The sequence below is a fragment of the Ascidiella aspersa genome, chromosome 7, assembly GCF_963924565.1.
Source record: "Ascidiella aspersa chromosome 7, kaAscAspe10.2, whole genome shotgun sequence".
In the NCBI taxonomy this organism is placed as follows: Eukaryota; Metazoa; Chordata; class Ascidiacea; order Phlebobranchia; family Ascidiidae; genus Ascidiella; species Ascidiella aspersa.
Window position 1 is genome coordinate 29,763,561 of NC_139453.1, and position 19,609 is coordinate 29,783,169.

Sequence of the window (19,609 nt, forward strand, 5' to 3'; positions counted from 1 at the left end):
TACCTAAGGGGGGATTAGACTATAACTACTGGTCCCCCCAAGCTGGTTCACACTAGACGCGCTTTGCTGCGTTGGCGTCTGGCGCAAAACGCTAACGTCGTCCAGTTCACACACAACGCGTTCCCAGCGTTGACGGCAAATTTTCTCGCTTCTTATTGAAAGCGTCAAAGTTCAAATATTCAACTTTTCGCGACCGAAAGATTTTTTACAGCCAAATACGTGGGTTTATGTCCTCTGCTATTGTTTTAAATATGAAAGAGCTAAAGTCGTGCTCGGGGCTGTTTTTATAGGTTTGTAAATTTAGAAGTAACTGGACATTTACCACTCGTATAACGTAGACAGCGAGGCTTAAACCATATTGGCGCTGATTTAAATCAAGGGTTAGTCAGTTAAAATCGACTTTAAAAACAAATGCTGATGTTTCGAACAATGTACGAATTTCTTTAATGCACCTCCAGCACAAAAAACGAATCCTTTTCATCAATAGTTCTGCCGATTCAAATCAAATAAACACAACTTTTAACTGGATTTCAGCCGTACAAGAACGCACGAGAACAAAAGAAGCTTTTTTCATTTATGCCGTCACGTTATGAAGTAACCTTGAAACGTCATACGTGAGTTTGTTTTGTACAAAACATGATCGTGGACCCGGCCCTGATGGGATGGGTCATTAATTTGTAGATTTATTCCATGAAATCTAAGCAGACACAAAGTACTGTATGTATATAAGCCCCTGTCGGGTTTTCAATGCTATAGTAACATTTTCACTAAACCGTGTTAAGTATGTTGACGTTGAAAATCAACAAAAGAGTTATTCTAAACGTTCACAAAAGCTACATGTACTTCTGTATGGGCGTTGGTATTCTTACTACATGTCAAGTATATCTAACTGTAAGACTGCCTATTTACTTAAGCATAGTATTTACTCTTTACTAAAATGTATAACAACTATTTTTTGATCCGTGTTATACCATCGATTCAGTGTAACTGCAAGACTGTCAAACTCAAACCAGTTAAAGCAGGCAACACGTTATTTGGCATGTTTCATGGTTTCTCAAAGTATTTATGCCAGTTGACTTTTTCACAACACGTAAAGCTCCCCTATGGTCTTCTATGCATTCTGCGTGGCAGTCATTTGCATTCAGGTAAGACGCTGAGCCAGCTGTATGAATTATGCAAGGCGTTGCTCCAGTAACAACCTACGACTGATATATCCGGTAGGGTTTGTGGGCGCAGCAGCATCTATTCATTCCATGCGTTTCCTGGAACACCTAATATGTAGATGCAACCATTTTAAAACGCGCTATAAACACCAGTGCTTCTCAATTTTGTTTCTCGGCGACCTTAAAACTAAGCTTTGGAATAACAGCGAAACTTTGACAAAATATCATTACTAAACTTTTGTAAGTAAACAAAACAAAAGATGTTAGCATAAAAATATTCAAACGACAATCATGTTATGGTTCGCGACACACAAATTGAGAAACACTGAGCTAGACTGTTTCAAGACACAAAACCACATAATGACGTGCTGTTATCTGAAAGCAACGCTTCACAACCGATATGGTTGCGTTCATTTGAATGTACACAACGCAACACTAATACATTGGGACAATATTTCACCTGATATAAATGTCATTTTTTCTTGTCTTTGAAGATAACAATGAATAATAAGTGACTAAATTTTATAAAAGGCCTAGTGATGTGTCACTAAAATCTTAAAACAACAATAGTCGTTAGCTAGACTGGTACTTTTCAACCGTTTTTTCGGTGCTATGTCACAATAAAAAACAACTGTATTGAAATGCGCACAATTACGACTATAGTTGTAAGTTTATTGCACACAAGCAATTGTATCACGAAGCTTAAGTAGAAATTAGAATCCCAAAAAATCCTAAATGTGCCAGAATTATGTCAATTTTCGGAATGAGGTCAAGTACAGCTAAATGGGTTTTTGGCAAAGTATTACATTAAATAATTTTTTTATCATCTGTTTTTCGACAGATATCTAGTGGAAACCAGAAAATGTTCATTATGTAACTCTGGTAATTATATTTGCCTTGTTTTTTTGTCTTTTTTTTGTTACTTTTGATGAATATGGGTATAATTTGATCATCCTAAAAGAGGTGATGAATTCTTTCGACGCAAAACTCCATTTGCATGGTTGTGATATTTTACCTTTGTTCTTGGTGAAATTTAGGGTGCTAGTGAAATTTTACGGTGATAAAAATTCGACAGACCTAGAATACCAGCAACTTCGTAGCTTTAGCCTTAGCCGACACATTTTAAATTATGAGCTAGCCTTGTCAGATTATGTCTTTCAACGCTAGCCACAGAGCCTGGTTATACTCGAAAGAACATTTAGTAAGTGGCTGACCAAAACATATTGTTTACTGGCCGGCATTCCTGCGATACCTAATTGGTTTATCGTAACGGTTTCGAACCGTTCCGTCTCAATTATAACACTTTTAATAGTGGCAACATTTTTAACATTTTAACCGACTGTATTTATTTCATTCTATACTTTAGAATTTTTTTAATCTTTACCTTTTGCTTGTAATAGACAACTACATATAAAACATTTTTTTGCCTGATAAAAAAACCTTAGTACTGATCTGCTGTAGTTTCTTATTTCATCCCCTGTGTTTTCCAAACATTTTATCTTTTATACTTCCGTAAAAGTCAAACAAGACCGTGGGATAACTTCCGTGGATTTAAGCGCGGGATGTATCAGGCACTTGCACTTCAAGTCGCGTTATCAAGTTTAAACGTGATAACAACTGTACTTAGCCAATCTCTTAATGTTTAACGACTGTATACACAGAGTTGGTTTTTGCAAGCTGTAATAGCTTCAAATATTAACGTTTTTTTTTGTATTCAAAGGGCTGCCTATACAGCTTTAATTTTAATGGGTTCGCAACTCTATCAATTACTTTCAAGACTTGTCGTTTTTCAAAACTGGCATTATAGATTATTTCTGCTGTTAGGTTATGTGGGCTTTTTGTTTTGTTGTGTGTTCCCTTTAAAAACGATATTTGTTCAACAGTTGTATCTTGGAAATCTGTCATTTTAACTTTTTTTAGTAAAATATATGCGTTAAATTGAAGGCAACGAAAAAAAATAACGACACCACTTTGGAAAACTCTTTCAAACATTATAACATTAATTTTATCTAGCTTTTGACTTAATGCCATGCCGCTGCGAATCCTTTGCGCTTATAGCATTCTTAGCCTTATGAAATTGACCACGCCTAATAAGTTTTGTAACACCTTCCTAAAAGTTAGCATGGCACCATTTTATCTACCCGATATCTTAATCATTTTAGTTTATAGATGATTTTATTTCCTTGTGATATAACTAGATTATCGTGCAAATTAGTTAAACAACCTATGTAATGGTTTTTGCAAAAAAATGCACTTGAACGGTTCCCGGAGTGGGATCCAAGAAACCGTTTTGAAGGGTTATTTGAAAAAGAATTTGTCAAAACCCCAACCAAATATAGACCGACAAGTAAAGCGAATCAATCGCTATTAAGTTCATACTTGGGTAAAATGGCACCCAGCGCCACTAAGTTTGCCATACTTCAAATTTCGCCTGACATGCCAGTGAATTTAGTGATGAAATCTCAGTCAGCAATAGCGTACAGGAAGTTCAAGGTTAAAAGTCAATGGTAGTCCGATCTTGTCATACAGTATTTTCGCGTCAATTAAAAGCAATTAAATCACATCGATCTCATTTGAGCTTCCGGAGTTTTTATTGTAATATGCGTCTGGTAATCACTAAACATTTTGCAAGGCATCCGCCATGTTTGTTTTTCAATAAAAAAACTATTTTGAAATACTGTTCAACTATAGTTTTACGATCAACACTCTAGCTAAACTGCAAAATAAAAAATAAACTACACGATTTACAGCCCACTTAAAATTCCATTTACCCTGGTATCCCAGTGTTGTTATTCCCCTTAAACTTGTCATGATGTCATGACCCATTGTCTGACTCGCGAGGCGCCTTTGAATAATTTATGATTGTTTGCGTCTGGTCGGGAACCCCCAATAACTCCCAAGGTCATGTACATCGCTCTACAACCTCCGAAAAAATATATAATGGTCTACCAGTTTTGACTTTGGTGTGTTTGCTTTGTATACCGTCAGCCTCACCTCATTTTTGGTAAAATCCGAATGAGCTTTGAACCAGAATTAGCCACATTTTGTTTTAATCTGGTTCAGCTAGGGTGGCCAACACGCGGCTCGCTAACCGGCTCTTCACCCAGTTATATGCGGTCCTTACGTTCATGTTGCACGTACGATTTTTTTTTAAATATTTCGATTTCGTTTGGTTAAGTTATCGATTATTGCTGGTTCCGACTCAGACTGTTTGCCTTAGGGCTATTGTATTGTTAGTAACACTTTTTTAACAAGATAAACGCAAAGCATATTTTCAATTATTTATATACAACATTACATCGAGGAATAGGTATTTTTATCCAATGCGTCGCGTCTCCTTCCAAATTAAAATTTTGTCTTTTTAACCAAATAAAGGCACTCTTTTTCGCGCTTCGTGCAATCGCTTTGTTGGAGTGAATAGGAAATGGAGTGATAGGCCATTAAGTTTATTCCATGTGTGTGTAAAGTGTGGCTCTTTGCGGTGAACCAAGTAACAAATGCGGCTTTTGGTATCTGATTGTTTAGCCACCCCTGATCTAGTTCATTGGATTACAAAAATAGAATTAGATAGTTGTCAAAGTCTACCTAAAGAATTATTTATTTGTGTTTGCTGTTTAATGGGAGGGTCGGCAAAGGCGTTTTATGTCAGCTAACAAAGTCGATTGTTTTGTTTGCATTTTGTCACGCTTTAATTAATATCGCCATAAAACTTCCCTTTAGGTTTAGGACTTAAGGCAAACAAGCACTCGAACAGTTGGACGCCGAAACACCGTCTTAAATAAACTTGATTGCGTTTATTTTATGTTTCAACACTATCAAATACAGCAGTGCTGATTTTTGATATCGCTTCTTACCTCAGTTTTTTAAGTAAACAGGGTGCATGAGTTCGTCACAACAACTTTAAGGGTTCACCAAACCAAAAAAGGTTGAAGAGCACTGCTAATTGCTATAGACCCAAGTCTAAACTACCTTACTGTTTAGGTTTTGATATCTGTCCTGTTTCACTACAATCCACAACTAGTGTGACGTAACAAAACCTATTGATTCACTGGAACTTAAAAACAAATAATATTACCTATACTCATACGGACTTGTTTTGTACGTAGTAACAACTTTAATTACTAAGCTTAAAAAACAGTTAATATCGACACAGGTGTACACTAAAAAGAAAATTAATACAATAGTGATATTTCACATCCCTGTATACACGTTGGATTAATGTTAAAAACAAAAAAAGGTTTATTGAAAAAATGTTACCTGTTTCTGTGTGGCTTTCACATACGTTTTCTACTGAAACCTCTCCCTGTTCAGTATAATTTCGAGTTGCTCGCCAGACAGTAGAGCGAATAACGGTCCACCTTCCTATAAAAGCAATCCTTTTGTCAACTAGTCCCTAATCTAGCTCAAACTCACAGTGTTCTATAACAACAGCTTACTTCTCAAGAGAAAGTTTTAGTCCAACAGCTTTTTGTGCTTTGAAAAGTGTGTTGTGCGGACAAACCATTGTTTGGCACTTTTACAATAAAGTTACACAAACAGATGTAAATAGTCAAAGTGGAAATACAAATATCAAAGTGTATATATATTAATACCAAACGCATTTTTCTTGTTACCGTAGTACTAAGATAAACAAGAAATGTTGTAAATAGTTAAGATAAACAAGAAATGTTGTAAATTTTTTATAAATGCGCTTCTTCAAAATATTTTTTTCTTAAATGCTTACCGTACTCTAAATATAAAAAATACTTTCGGAAGGCTTCGCAGGAATCGTAGAATATATCTCGAAGAATATATATTAACGATGCTTTGGGGTGAGCAGATATCTTCTTTTTTACAAATTCAGTTTGCATTGGTAGTATATTGTGAGCGTTTTCTAAATCATAATTCATTCTCAACATTTGTGGAAAAATCGCTTTACTCGTCATCTACGTACTCTAAGTCTAAAATGTAGAATGCATTCTTACAATGTCAGTGATTCAATCGGATTATTACAGCCTAAAAGCTTCTCAACGCATTTAATTTGTCAAAACTTGCAACTCTATTAGGTAATCGAATCAAATCTTAAAGGCAACAGCCACACAATTTTATCTAGTCGCAGTAAAGCAGTCGAAATTGGCGCTTAGCTTTATAATCTGGTAGCATATATTAAAGGGGCGAAATTCCAGCAGGGTTCAAATTATTCAGCTCCACACAAAAATTATGACGGATAAACATGTTTCACTTCTAACAAAATGCACTTTCGATTTCTCAAATCGACAACGACATTAATTTCATTTATTTTCGATAAAGAAACGATTCGGGAAGCAATAACCAAGCGATCCCACCGTTTTTTTGTTCAATCTCGCGCGGTCGGTTTATTTTGTCTTTTAAAAATAGCCATTGTGTTTTCCTATAGCGTGTTGTACTATGTAAATAAAGGGGATGTTCTGCGGCGAGTGCCTATCCCTAGGTGCGGCAGTCGTCTTAAACCGTTTCTATTGCTCAAGGGTAACAAGATATTTTTGGATTCTTTAAGATTCAATTTATAATCTATAGTGTGGTTTGAAACAAACTCTGCGCACAATTGATGTGTTCTGTTTCAATCTTATTTAAATCGTCTATAGTCGCTTTCTGCCAAAAAATAATATTAAGTTTCTGAAATAAAATAATGAGTTTAAATGCTATTTACTCAGACAACGAAGTAGTTTTAATCGATAGGCAATGTTTAAATGTTTCAATGTGGTTTAAATGACATCCCAGTAAACCAGGACTACGGAGTCAGAGTCGGACTCGGGACTCCAGTAAGGCTGCGTAAATTTACCTGAGTCTCGAGTCTGAAGTGCGCATGGGCAGTACCGAATGTAAATGCGAACCAAAACAATTACATAAAAAAATGTTATTTCACTGGATGCCCCTAAAAACGGCGACACATATTTAAATTAGGGTTATTACTAATTTTTTTCTAATTGAATTGAAATGTCGCCGGAAATCCTATTTAGGCTATTTTACTTGCTGGGCTAATATTTTTTCCAAAGTTTAGTAAAATGCTACAGCAGTATAGCGCCCCACGTGGTAATAAAATTAAGGTGTCTATTTGCGTGAGTCGCTACAGAGTTAAAAAAAGTCGCTGTTGACTAAACGTAAGATGTATTATACATTCTAATATGCTCATTTTTTTTAAAGGAACTTTGAACAGCACCATCTTTTATTTGTCCAGCTGTGTAGTAACCTAGGTCTATGTTTTTTATGGATTGTGCGCTTTGTAACGATGAAACTAGAAGTAATCCGTGATGTTATCAAAGTAGATGTTTAAAAACAACGCGTTTGACTCATGATTTTTTGTTCTTTGTAGGCTAGTTGGTGCGCAGGGCTGCGGAATCGGTTAAAAACAACCCGAGTCCGACTCCTTTCAAAAAAATAACTCAGTCTGAGTCCCGAGTTCGACTCTAAAGCCTGTATTTTACACATTTAAGAAACTAAAATAGGATAGATATTCACACTCATAGCGGTGTCATATAACTTCTCACCTACAATACGTGGTTAGAAAATATTCCACCACATGCTATTTCATCTTCACAAGTTTCTTTCTTCGCCCTTTTTAGCTTAAGTTGGTAATGCGCATGCACACGTAGGTCTCGGGTAGTTTTACGTGGTCTTTCTCGAGTTTGGCTCCAGCAGTCGTACGGGAAGGTGATATACATTTCATCACTTTTTGTAAAATTATTTGAATAGATTTCAGGAGCTTCGACAGCGTGATGGCATTTATTTCGAGTTTTGCTCTATTAAGTGTAGAGTCATTTGATTTTGCGGACTACTAAAAGTGATTTTATCAGATTTTTAGATTCAAAATTTTATAATCTTGCGACTAATGTTCGGAATATAACAAGTAAGAACGTATTTTTATTATATTTTTTTTGGGGGGGAGGTGTTAAAAAGAACCCCAGTATTAATGCTAGTGACCAATTAAAATTAAAGCATTTCAGTTTTTGCAAATTTGATTAGAATTTGAATTAAATCAATTTTGTTTTTTCAAATTATAGTAATTAGAGGTAAACCGAATTCTTGAAAACCAGAATTTAAACTTGGAAAACTATAATTACGTTTAAATATTCACAATCAATTTCATTTAAATCGCTATTTATTCTCATAAGAATGTGAATGTCTTAGCATAGCATATGTTTTTCAGACTGTAAAAACACCAACAATTCGTTCCAATAGAACAGTACTAATTAAAATTATTTGCTATGACTGAGAAAAGAAGGTAGCATTTTTAGTAAAATCTGAATTAGGCTAAAAATAGAATTAAAGCACACAAGCAATTCACATATTAGATTAGAATTAGAATTAGCCGCATTTTGCTCTAATTCATTAACTTAGAAAACGAGAATTATCTCTAGTTTTCCAAATCTGCCGGCCGGCCTTGCGCCAGTTTTACCAAGATTTCTAGGTTCCGTGCTTCAACACAAGGTTGTGTCGCCAAAACCACCGGCATTTTAACGCGTGTATTTTCGAAGAAGCCTTTTGCCCGAGATTAGATTAAAGTTCCGCATCTCGTTTCGCGGTTGCCGCCAAATTGCACAACAGAGGAATCACGCAACGCGAAAGAGCGGTCAGTTGGAAGTTGTGTTGCTTTTGAGATACGATAATGTACTTTGTGAGTCATTTGAAAAGCATTTGGTCGTGTGGTCCAAACCCCTGCCTTGGAGAAATGGTCTTAATGAATTGTGTGTGTTAGTTATGTGTGTTTTGTGTTGCGTGCTTATGTATGGGTGTGTTTTCTTGTGTGTGTGTTTGTTTGTGTTTGTGTGCGCGTGTGTGTGTGTGTGTGTGTGTGTGTGTGTGTGTGTGTGTGTGTGCGTGTCGTTCTATCTGTTTTTGTGTCTGTCTAATTTTTATGCGTGTCTCTGTCCACCTGTTTGTATGAGTGTTTGTTTGTTTGCATTTGTATGTGTTTGTTTGTTTACATTTGTATGTGTTTGTATCAAATTGTATGTATGTCTGTTTGAGTGTGTGTCAATCTGTTTGTTTGCGTGATTTCTGTTTGTATGCGTGTATTTGCATGTTTCTGCCGACCCGTTTTACATGTGCTACTGTCTAACTCTGTGTATTGTTTGTGTGTGGTTATGTCTATCTGTGTGTATATGTGTCTATTGGTGTCTATTTGCTTACTTATGTTAACTTGGCAAGGTATAAGATGCATATATTTTCGGATTGTGTTGTTGAAGGTTGCTAAAATGATCTTTAAAAAAATACGCTGCAAACGTTGTGTCAGAAGATGTTCACGCAATCGTAACAAAGCTGAACAGATCTAGATATTGTTGAATATATGTTTGTAAAACCTTTCGAGATACAACTGAAGCATTTGTGTGCTGACCTTTAGAAAGTTCGCCCCAGTTATTTCCCTGCTTATTGGACCCTGATTTCGTGGCCAGGTAATTTGCTTTAAACAATGCGTCTCTCTGGACATTTATCGCATCAAGTAAGATAAACTGAGACCAAATTAAGTCATGGCGTTGATAAATCACCTTGTCGTTTGACTTTGCCTAAAAAGCCTTGTTTAATGGCGCAGTCGTGCCTTGCTTGTATACAGATTAAATCAAAAATAACCGCACTTATGTCTCGCGAAAACGATTTGCACAAATTTGGTCGCGATCAAATACTCTGCTTGTTTGAGTCAAACGTAAGGAGAAAAGTTCTTTCGGTATTTCTCTCGCACCGAGATATACGGTCACGCTCCGGATTAGGCAAACCGCTTTAAGTCGGGTATTCCCCCGCGTTGAGCTTCCGCAGTAAATATTTTCGAAAAGCGCTGATTTGAAATTTGTGTTTTTACTTTGTAGGTTTTTAGCTGAAAATTTGCACGTAAGCTAAAATCATATATTCTTGCATCACAAATAATTTCAGGCTGTTCTTTTGATCGTGAAATTGTCGTTTTGCCTCCAACGTTTGATAGTAGTATGTACTGTTGCTATCAGGCATAGTAATGATAATAATCAAAAACAGCTCCTCTAGTAAAGGAAGAACTGTTTTTGATTATATTATAGCAGTATGTACTATGTTACAATTTTGTGTGTAAAATTATAAAGACTAAATGCAGATTAATGTTTTATTTTTTTTAGACGCAGTAAAATAGAAAGTCAAGGCAAACAAAGCAGTCGTAGCTTTTACTACAGTACAGTTTGATACACTGCCACTGTCGCTATCACATAATAAAGCTCCAGTCTGCATTTCATTGCACTTCACGCGAGATTTGCGCCAAATTCTGAGGTGTACCGATGTGCAATCATGTAAGGTTCGAATTAATCTTTTTTTTTAATTTAGGTGCACAATGTACTAATTCAGGTGTTCACATATTGTTTATCAAAAATCTCGGGTGTGTGTCTGCTACAGAATGCAGACCTGATAAGCTAATATAAACAATTACAGCCGGTTTAAATTGCTTTTCCTAAAAGAATCATTCTAATTTCTAACCACATTTTATAACTCTCTCATTTAAAGCTGCAACATTTGTTCACGTTTATTGCTTATTTCCATCCCGAGGTTGTTTTCTCAGTGGCCGCTTTATTAGCAGCCTCTTGTTTCTTTTGCTGTTTTTCAGCAGAGGTTTTGAACTGCAGGCTACACGTATGACCTTAATTTAAACCACTCACAAAGTGTGGCGCCCGTCACTTTACAATAAGTAGGTGATTTGCTTAAATGCAGATTTCGAATTGGTTGCGATGCCGCGGGCTAGCGAGGTTTTAAGTTAGCAATCCTTTATTTCAAGGACTCGCAAATCGTTTGTATGTACGTATTATGGAACCACAATCATCGCTTGTGTCGTCATAGTTAAAAGCATTTTTTTAAATCAGCGGTCTGTTTTCTTCTGTTTAGGGTACACAGTCTAGTGATTGTACATTGCTGTAGTCTTTGATTACTTGACTATGGCTTTCTGCAGTAGAGCGACTTAGGCAATGTTGATGATACTAAATATCTGTGCTTAAATGAAGTGTAGATTAAGACGTTTTTCGTCTTGTCTTTGTAATTTCACCTTCGAAGGCTAACAGCAATCAATCGTGTTTTAAGTGAGTTATTTTGAAGCAAGTCAAGAAAACTAATCTTTAGTAAAGACACCGGTCATGCCTATAAATTATTTAACTTTTTCTGGCATGAAAATCCTTTAAAAAGAGCTCTGTTTAGTTTCTGTGTACATTTTAAATTTGCTGCTTCGACTGCAGAATGGCCAGACCAGATTATACACACAGGCGTACAAGTTTTAGTGTCTTTTAAAGATTAAAAAAAGCGGGTAAGATAAAGGAAGACATTGGCTAGAACAGTATTTCCAAACCGGGGTACCGTTTCTAACGCTAAAGGGTGCCAAGAGATTTTTAAAATTATTTTGGATTTCGAAGTTTTGCTCTATTAGAAAGCTTCTTGATACAATATTTTCTGTACAGTTAGAGTACATAAATAAAAAAGGTTTGTGCACAGTTGATGTGTGTTGTTTTAGTTTGTTGATTTTGAAATACAGTAAACCACTTGGCAAAAATGTGAGTAGGAGTGTCGCGAACTATTTATATTTTATGAACCACTTGGTGAATAAACCGTTGTATTTATTTACCTAATGGTTTATTGACGAAATACTGATATACAAATTGTTTCTACCAGGCAACTTATTAGTTAAAAACAGCTCCTATGGTAATGGTAATTGTTAACTAACGTTTCAAGTTCAAACGTTTCGGTGAACCACTTACTATGTATTTAACATTCCTTAATAGCTTTCAAGGAATGCAGTGCGCGTTATACTGCTTGCGTACATTAAAGTCTAATTGCCGCGACTAATTGTAGGTTTAGTTGGCTGCCATTGGACGGTTAATGTGTTCTTGGAATTCACGAAATGTTTTGCCGTTTTGCCTGGATTACACCAGCTACATTTTCGCATCGTTGGTAAAACTTACAAAATTAGGTTTGAGAACTTGTTTTGCTGTTGGTCATTTGCATCAAAATAAGATATTAAACTATTAAAAACAGAGAATTCGTCGGATCCTGAGCGAAATTTAGATTAGCAACTAACAAACACGTAGCATTTAGCGAGCAAAGCAAAAATTGGGACAAAACTAACCAAATTTTAGGTCCAATTTAAGTCATTTTTCTTTTTTTTTTTAAAAAACTTAGTTTTGAACAAAAATATGTGAAAAAAAATATTTTTTTTTTCAACCGCTAATTTTTAAAGAGCAAAAATGACTTATCCGTCCAAATATTTGATTAGTTTTACCCAAAGTTAGAAGCATTCATATTGATTTGTGTCGCTAAGAATGATAGGAATTAGTGGCAATCTGGCCTCAACTAGCTGTATGTATATTAGTGGCAACTTTGTCGGTTGCCAACAAGCATTAACGCTCAAAGTTCCGCCTTGGTGAAAAAAAAAACGATTAGCGTTCCTATTGCAAACTCCTGGTATCGACCTTATAAGTCCAGCTGTATGGATTTAACGCCTAACGAAATGAGAAATGTATGCTCAAAGTGAACAAAATATGAATAAAACAACAACTTTCATTATAGATCATGACTTCCTGTCATTTCTGCAATTTCCCGAAATTCAGTGATATCGTGCCTGGAACTAATCTTATCAAATAGAACCAAATCGTGAAACTGCTGCATCGGGCGACCCAACCAAATCAAACTTCAGCCACCAAAAATGTAGTCAAATATTGTTTGAATATATTAAAGATAAACTTTTAAATCTTTTCACGATTTTGTTCGTTCTATTTCCACTTAGTAACATTAAATTGGGTCACGCATTCGAACAGGGTTGTGAACTTTGAACTCCACAAACGCCCTCACCTTTTAGGAGAAAAACATCGCCAGCCTTAAAAATAGCAGTTTATGCTTGAGCGCGTCCGTTTTACGCCAACAAAATTATTCTGGGTCGCACAAATTTGAAGGAAAAAAATGTTTTCGTAAATTTTGCCCCCAGCTGACCATTACAGGCCTAAACTGACATTTTTTGCCTGACACAATAGATATTTAGCAAAGAGATGCAATGAGGTTAAATGGCGGACTCGGATGTTAAACTTTATTTAACGCTTAGGCAAATAATACATATTTGAAAAGTTCAAACATTTTACATACTTCTGTATTGGATTTGATATTTATTTGTAATTAATCCATCAATTGTTTTTTAATATCGATAAATAAGAGTATAATTGTATGATGTTGTGTACTGCGAAAAAATCCCAGTGTTTGTTGCTTCTGGGGCAATTATATTAAAATTTACGCGTTAGGTCAAAATTTGTCAAATTGCTTCATATCAAAGTCGTTAGCAAAATGCACAGGCATTGTTTGCAAAAAGAACAAAAACTGTAGTGACATTTTTTTATTTCATCAAATTTAGTATTGAATTCCATTCAACGACATATAACTGTATTATATCTTCATTAGATGGTGAGTCGGCAGAATTCACCACGCAGGCCTGGTTTTAGCGTTAGGTTCAGTCGAACTTCGTTATTGCCTTAGATGTTATATTTCTTTAAGTTCGACAAATGCATTTACTGCGTGTTTTGTCGGTTGTAATTTGCATTTATTACTATTTCGAAAATTATGTTAGGTCTTTATTTTGCAATTCTTTTTACCTTCTGTTCCAACCAAACTGTCAACAATTATTTCTTGTTTTTTTTTTGACATTGTAACAGTAGTTTGTCTTTTTAATATGCCAAAAAATATCAATGCGTGGTTTAAATCAATGTTGTAATAGGTCATAATTTTGTCCAAAAAACTCGTCTAGGTCAAAATTTCTAAAAATGTAAAAATTTTTTTTTAAATCAAACCTTCTAAACATCTGAATATTAGGTCAAAATTTATCATTATTTAGGTCGAGAAATAATCGCCATATAGTTATTACGCGGTACTCTTATTTAGCCGAGTCGAGCTTTTTTTTAAAACGTTTTTAAAAATAGTTGTAAGAAAACATATTTAAAATTAAATACAGAAATACTTTTTATCTCGGCCAGGTTGTCCGAAAATTTTGAGTCACGTCAAACATTAGATTCGCATAATTGTTTCTCAGTGGAAAAGCACCAATCGAAACTACGAAGTTTTAAAAAAGCTGTTTCTCTCTTTCTCTCGATCTATTTTAGTGCCGCATGCCCTTCGTTCATTGTTGCGTGCAACTACGTAACAATGCGATTGCAAGTAGGTTGTGCAACACCTGGGTCATTTTTTCCCACCGTCATTCTGTTTCCGCGCAGTCACGCTACGTAACGGAATGCCAAAAATCCCAAGAAAGGTTGCTGTTGGGTGATGCAATGCAGTGTGAGTCTTTCCGCGGTGAGCCAATTACTCAGCGTTTACCAGCGAAGCTTTGGCGACCCAGTTCTATTCGCTAAAGTTAACGTTTTGTAGGTGAACAAAACATGGGACAATAGCATAAATTAGTTCGATTTTAATTGAAGAAAAAGAAAAAGATGTAATTCAATTAACATGGGCCACGCCTTCATATCGCTTCTTTATTTCTGGCAATAAACTTAACCATGTGAACTACTGCACCCAACCGAATCAAACAGCGAACCAATTTTGGGTCGCGAACCATCGGTTGAGAAATACTGTTGTATAGAAAAACAGTCACACTCGGGTAAAATGGTATTTTTACTTTGAACCCAGCAAGCTACAACTTTGATCAAAAGTTCTCGGTCCAATAGGTTTAATCTGTATAAGACCAGGGTGCCCAACTCAAACATGCAGACGTGCCATTTTTTATCTTATAACTTCTTCCCGTGCCAAAGTTAGCAACTATTTTTTTCTAATATTAAAAGCCTTTTTTATACAAAAAATAAAAACAGTATAGCGTTATAATATCAGAATAATTGTTTGTTGTCGTAATTGCTGGGATTGTTTTGTATGGTGACTAAACAATGACAATTGGCTGTATAACAAATTCAGCTTTTTCATCAATAGGCTGTATTTGGGGGGTGGGGGCTTGCGTGCCATTTTTTATTAGGTTGCGTGCCACATTTGACACGCCTGCGTCATGTTGGACACCCCTGGTTTAAGAAGAAACTTCTATCCGAGAAAAAATATAATAATATTTTTTACCACATTTCTGTGGCTTTATCTGCCAATTTTAATATTTGAATAAAGTCAGGCTATAACTTTTGAATCAAGTTTTGGCGTCCTTATACAACGGTTTCGCTTCGATATTGTCGATAGAACTACTTTTGATTTTTTTATTAATTCCTATGCGTTTACCGTGTCAAAAAAGCGAACTTATACCCACTCAGGCAGTTTGAAATAAAACCATTTTTGAATGACGTTTCTGTGGCCTTCCCCGCCAGACTTTTGATTTATTGGACTGCTTAAATAAAGTCAGACTATAGTTTTTTACTAAATTTTGTGTCCTTATACAACGGCTTTGGTTCAATACTGCTATAACTGGTTTCAGTGAGAACTAATTATCTCAGCATTTTAGAAATGACACAATCTAATCTAAACTTTAGTATACAACAACAAAATATTTTCCTCATCAAGTAATAGGCAGCTACTTTTCAATCATATCATCAGTCATTAGGGGAAAGGCACTTTGCATTGATTAAGCAATTAACGAAGAAGTTTGTTTCTTTTTAACGAGACACTGGAAAAGATAAAAAGTGGCGGAAACGTTTTGATAGAACCACAAGACCGCAGGTTGTGTTTCACCGTTACGCCTGACTGGTCTTGGCTGTTTTTCAGACGTAAACGTCACGAGGACCATTTTTGGTGGAAAATTTTACGGAAAAAACTCGGGAAACGTGCACGAGATGTAACACACATGAGAGTTTCCGTTGGTTCACGCTTATTTGGCGGTAAGAGCATGTTTTTTTCTTGTGGCTTACTTAAGTTTCGGTACGGCTCTAAGTTCATCGCCATACCATTTTTGGTAATTTATTTGTAGTCATTATCAAAACTATAAAATGTTTGTTTTTTCAGGACAGAAAAAGTGTGCAAGCCGTAGGTATTGGTGGCCTACTTTCCTAGTTCAGATTAACTGCTAATTCGAAGTTAGCCTATAGTAGCCTATTAATTCTTTATCATCTAGTGTCGGGAACATTATTTTTTGCGATGATAGCTATTTTAGTTAATTGGCAACATCCTTATCTCTTAGTAACTTCATTGTTACATCATACCTGATAGAATTTGCTACTCGTTTGTTTAAAAAAATAGAACCTTTTTATATATTGGGGGTAAATCTGATATTTATCTTTGTTAAAAGGGTAAAATATACAAAAAAGGTTAAGAACCCCTGCTTTAGAGCAATTTTGCCCATAACCAATCTCAAGAAATCCAAGCATATGAAACTTCTGCAGTCAGTTTGACCCAGTTTGAAGGTAACTCAAACTTGCGTCGCGCCAATGGGTTAAAAAAACGCTACTTAACCCCTTTAACACCTTGCAGAGTCAGCTAGCTATAGCTATGGGTCATTAACCCTAAACTTACGTCATTGAGGCGCCCTAATTGATGACGCAATCGCTTGTCCGTGGTTCCGGTTCAAGAGTTCGACGGCGTCGGTGACCATTGTGACGTAACAGGCGAACGACAAAGGGAGGCGGAACAATTAAAAGAGAAAGGGCGCGCTTTTTTCGGTCGCCATAAACACGAGGTCGAAAACGTGCGTTTTTTTCACGGTCGGCTTCTATTCGAGCAAACAGCGGAAAAATTGAGGCACTAAGTTTTTTTAGGTGATATTTGGATGTTGTATGATTACAGTTTTTTTTTGTGAAAACAAAGGGGTTGAACTTTTGTAGGAGTGACTGTAATCTATAGCACATTAAGTTGTACATCTTCTAACCTAAAGCACATTTACATACAAGCGAAAAAAATTGAGGCCGTGTTGTTTTTTGGGGTGATATTTGGATGTTGTATTTATACTTACAGGTTTTTTACCCAAAGGGGTTACAAACGATTTGTTGGATTGAGTGGTAGAATCTATAGTGCAGAAAGTTTTAACTTGTAACTTAAAGGTTAATTTTCGTAGTACATTTACATATAAGCGGAACAAATGCAGTCAGTTGTTTTTTGAAGGTGATATTTGGATATTGTGAATTTGCGATACTAAGTAGAGTCTCGTCCAGTATACATAATAATGGTTTGAGGTTTTAGTAATTTATATAATGAATTATATTAAAGCACACGCAGAAGTGGCTATAGCATTTTATATAAGGTTTGAAGTGGGTATAGCATTTTATATAAGTTTTGAAATATTCTAATAAGAAAAGTTAGTTGAGAAACTTAACATTTCTCGAATTGACTAAAATCTGTAAACGTTTAATAGGTTTTAAAAGTTTAATTTGGTATTAAGCTTTTGAAATTTGTATTTAATATTTCCCATTCCATTGTTTGCATAATATATATGTTTTAAAATTGGGCAGTTTCCACCCACATTTTATTATTGTAATATTTTCGGTATTCTGGCTTTTCATATAAGTTTTTTGCTAGGAGTTAGCGAAAGAGATAACGCTTTTTTTTCTTTTTTTAATGTTTTAGGCATTTTATTTTATTTTTTGCGTTCTTTGATTAAAGCTAATTTCACCAAACGGATTTTCTTCGCTATGCGAATGATTGTGCCACTATTAAACCCCAACATTAACAGTAGCTTACAAATGTTTCGGACACTTAACTCTTAAGATAATGTATTGAGGTTGTAGTTTGACCGATAATAATGCGTACCAATCCCCATACACAAGTAGGTATAACATATTGTGGGTTGACAATATTTTTTTGTAAGAAAACCCTACTGAGAAAGTTAACATTACTCAAACGTCACTAAAATGTTGAAATTTTTACTTTTTGTCAATAGGTTAATTTAGTTTTAGGCGTTTGGAATTTTTTGCACTGAATTAGTGGAAAAAAGAGCGATTGTTAATTTTTTTTTAATATTTTAGACATTTTAGTTTTCAATTCTTTCCGATCTTGAACCGAAGCTAATTAAACCAACGGCATTTTCCATTTGTATGCGAATGTTCCGTCCACTTTAAAACTACCACCAACATGAACCGTAGCTTGAGGCTACGAACTTCTAACGAAGACAAATGCTTCTGGCACTTGATTTAGGCCAAGGGCCATTAAGGTACATTCCTGGGCGGGTTTAGCGCTGCCACGTAAGTTGCCAAAATCTTGTCGGAGATTAAGCAGATATTGGTTATGAACTGGTACTTTTATCGTACTGCGTGACGCGGTAAACCACTGTACCTCGGTTAGCGGCGAAACATTTTGAGTAAATTTGGGTTATTTAGCTGAATTTTGCTACATAAAAGATTACTTGAAGAATGTTTGGTTTTTGAGGCATTCTAATTGAAATATTGTTCAGTTTATTTCGGCGACATTGACTTGAACTGGAACTTGACACAGTTCACACATGACTTAAATTGGGCTGGACTTCTTTTCACCAACGAATGGACTAGGACTTTTCAACGTAGAATTGATAGTAATTAAGTTATTTTGCAAAATTGTCTATAATATAAAAATTATAGTCGTTTTGCAAATTAGCGTGTAAGCAAGTAAGCGATACTTATAGATTACAATTTTGTTTCCAGTTAAAGTTTTGTAGAATAATCTCGTGAGGTTTTAGTTAGACGTAGTACGAATATCCATGCGCATATTGAAGTGGGAAGCATTTTTAACGCATCGCATAGGTCTGAAAATATACCATTGTACCTCGGTTCTTGTCAGTTTACAAATAGACGGGCAAGTAAGCGAGATTTGGATAGAGATTATAATTGTGCTGCCTACTTCTCAAAGTTGTCTTAATTTAATTATCCTTTTACGGGTCACCGGTCGCCTTTTGAACTATATTGCGGATACATTTGTCACCTGAGTCAATTTCTTCGTATTATTGTTCGACGAAAAACGGCAAAGCTAGAAAACGGATATCATTATTACAATTAACAAGTTTTTGCCGTATAAAACTGTCATTGATGTTAAAAGTCTGCCCCAATGATTTCTTAGTGGGCAGAAAAAGTTGAATCTCTGCACAGAAGGTTCCTCGGTAAGGTTGGTCAATAGTTTACTGTTTCGCATCCGGTGTAGCCTGCCCTGAGGTCTTTGTAGAGGCACAGAAAGGCAAGGCTTGTATTCCTATACGCAGTATTCGTAGATACGTGGTATTCAATTCCGACAGCGATTCCCCATACTTTAGGGCAGGCCAATGATCACAAAACTTTTTCCATTAAGGGCCGAAAAACTGTAAAGACTGACGATCGCGGTAGAATTGTTGTAACGGTTCAACATCGCGGCCGGACATAGCAGTTTGTTTCGAACTTCATTGACGTGATTACTACTAACTAAAGAAACTTTTGCTTGATTTTCACCCAAAAAAGTTTCCGTTAATAAACTATTAAAGATCGTGTATTGCAGGGTTCTTAAACTGGGGTCCATGGACCCCTTGGGGGTCCGTGAACTAGTTTTAGGGGGTCCATGAAAGTCCAATTGAAATATTAGTGTATATTTAAGAAGTTATA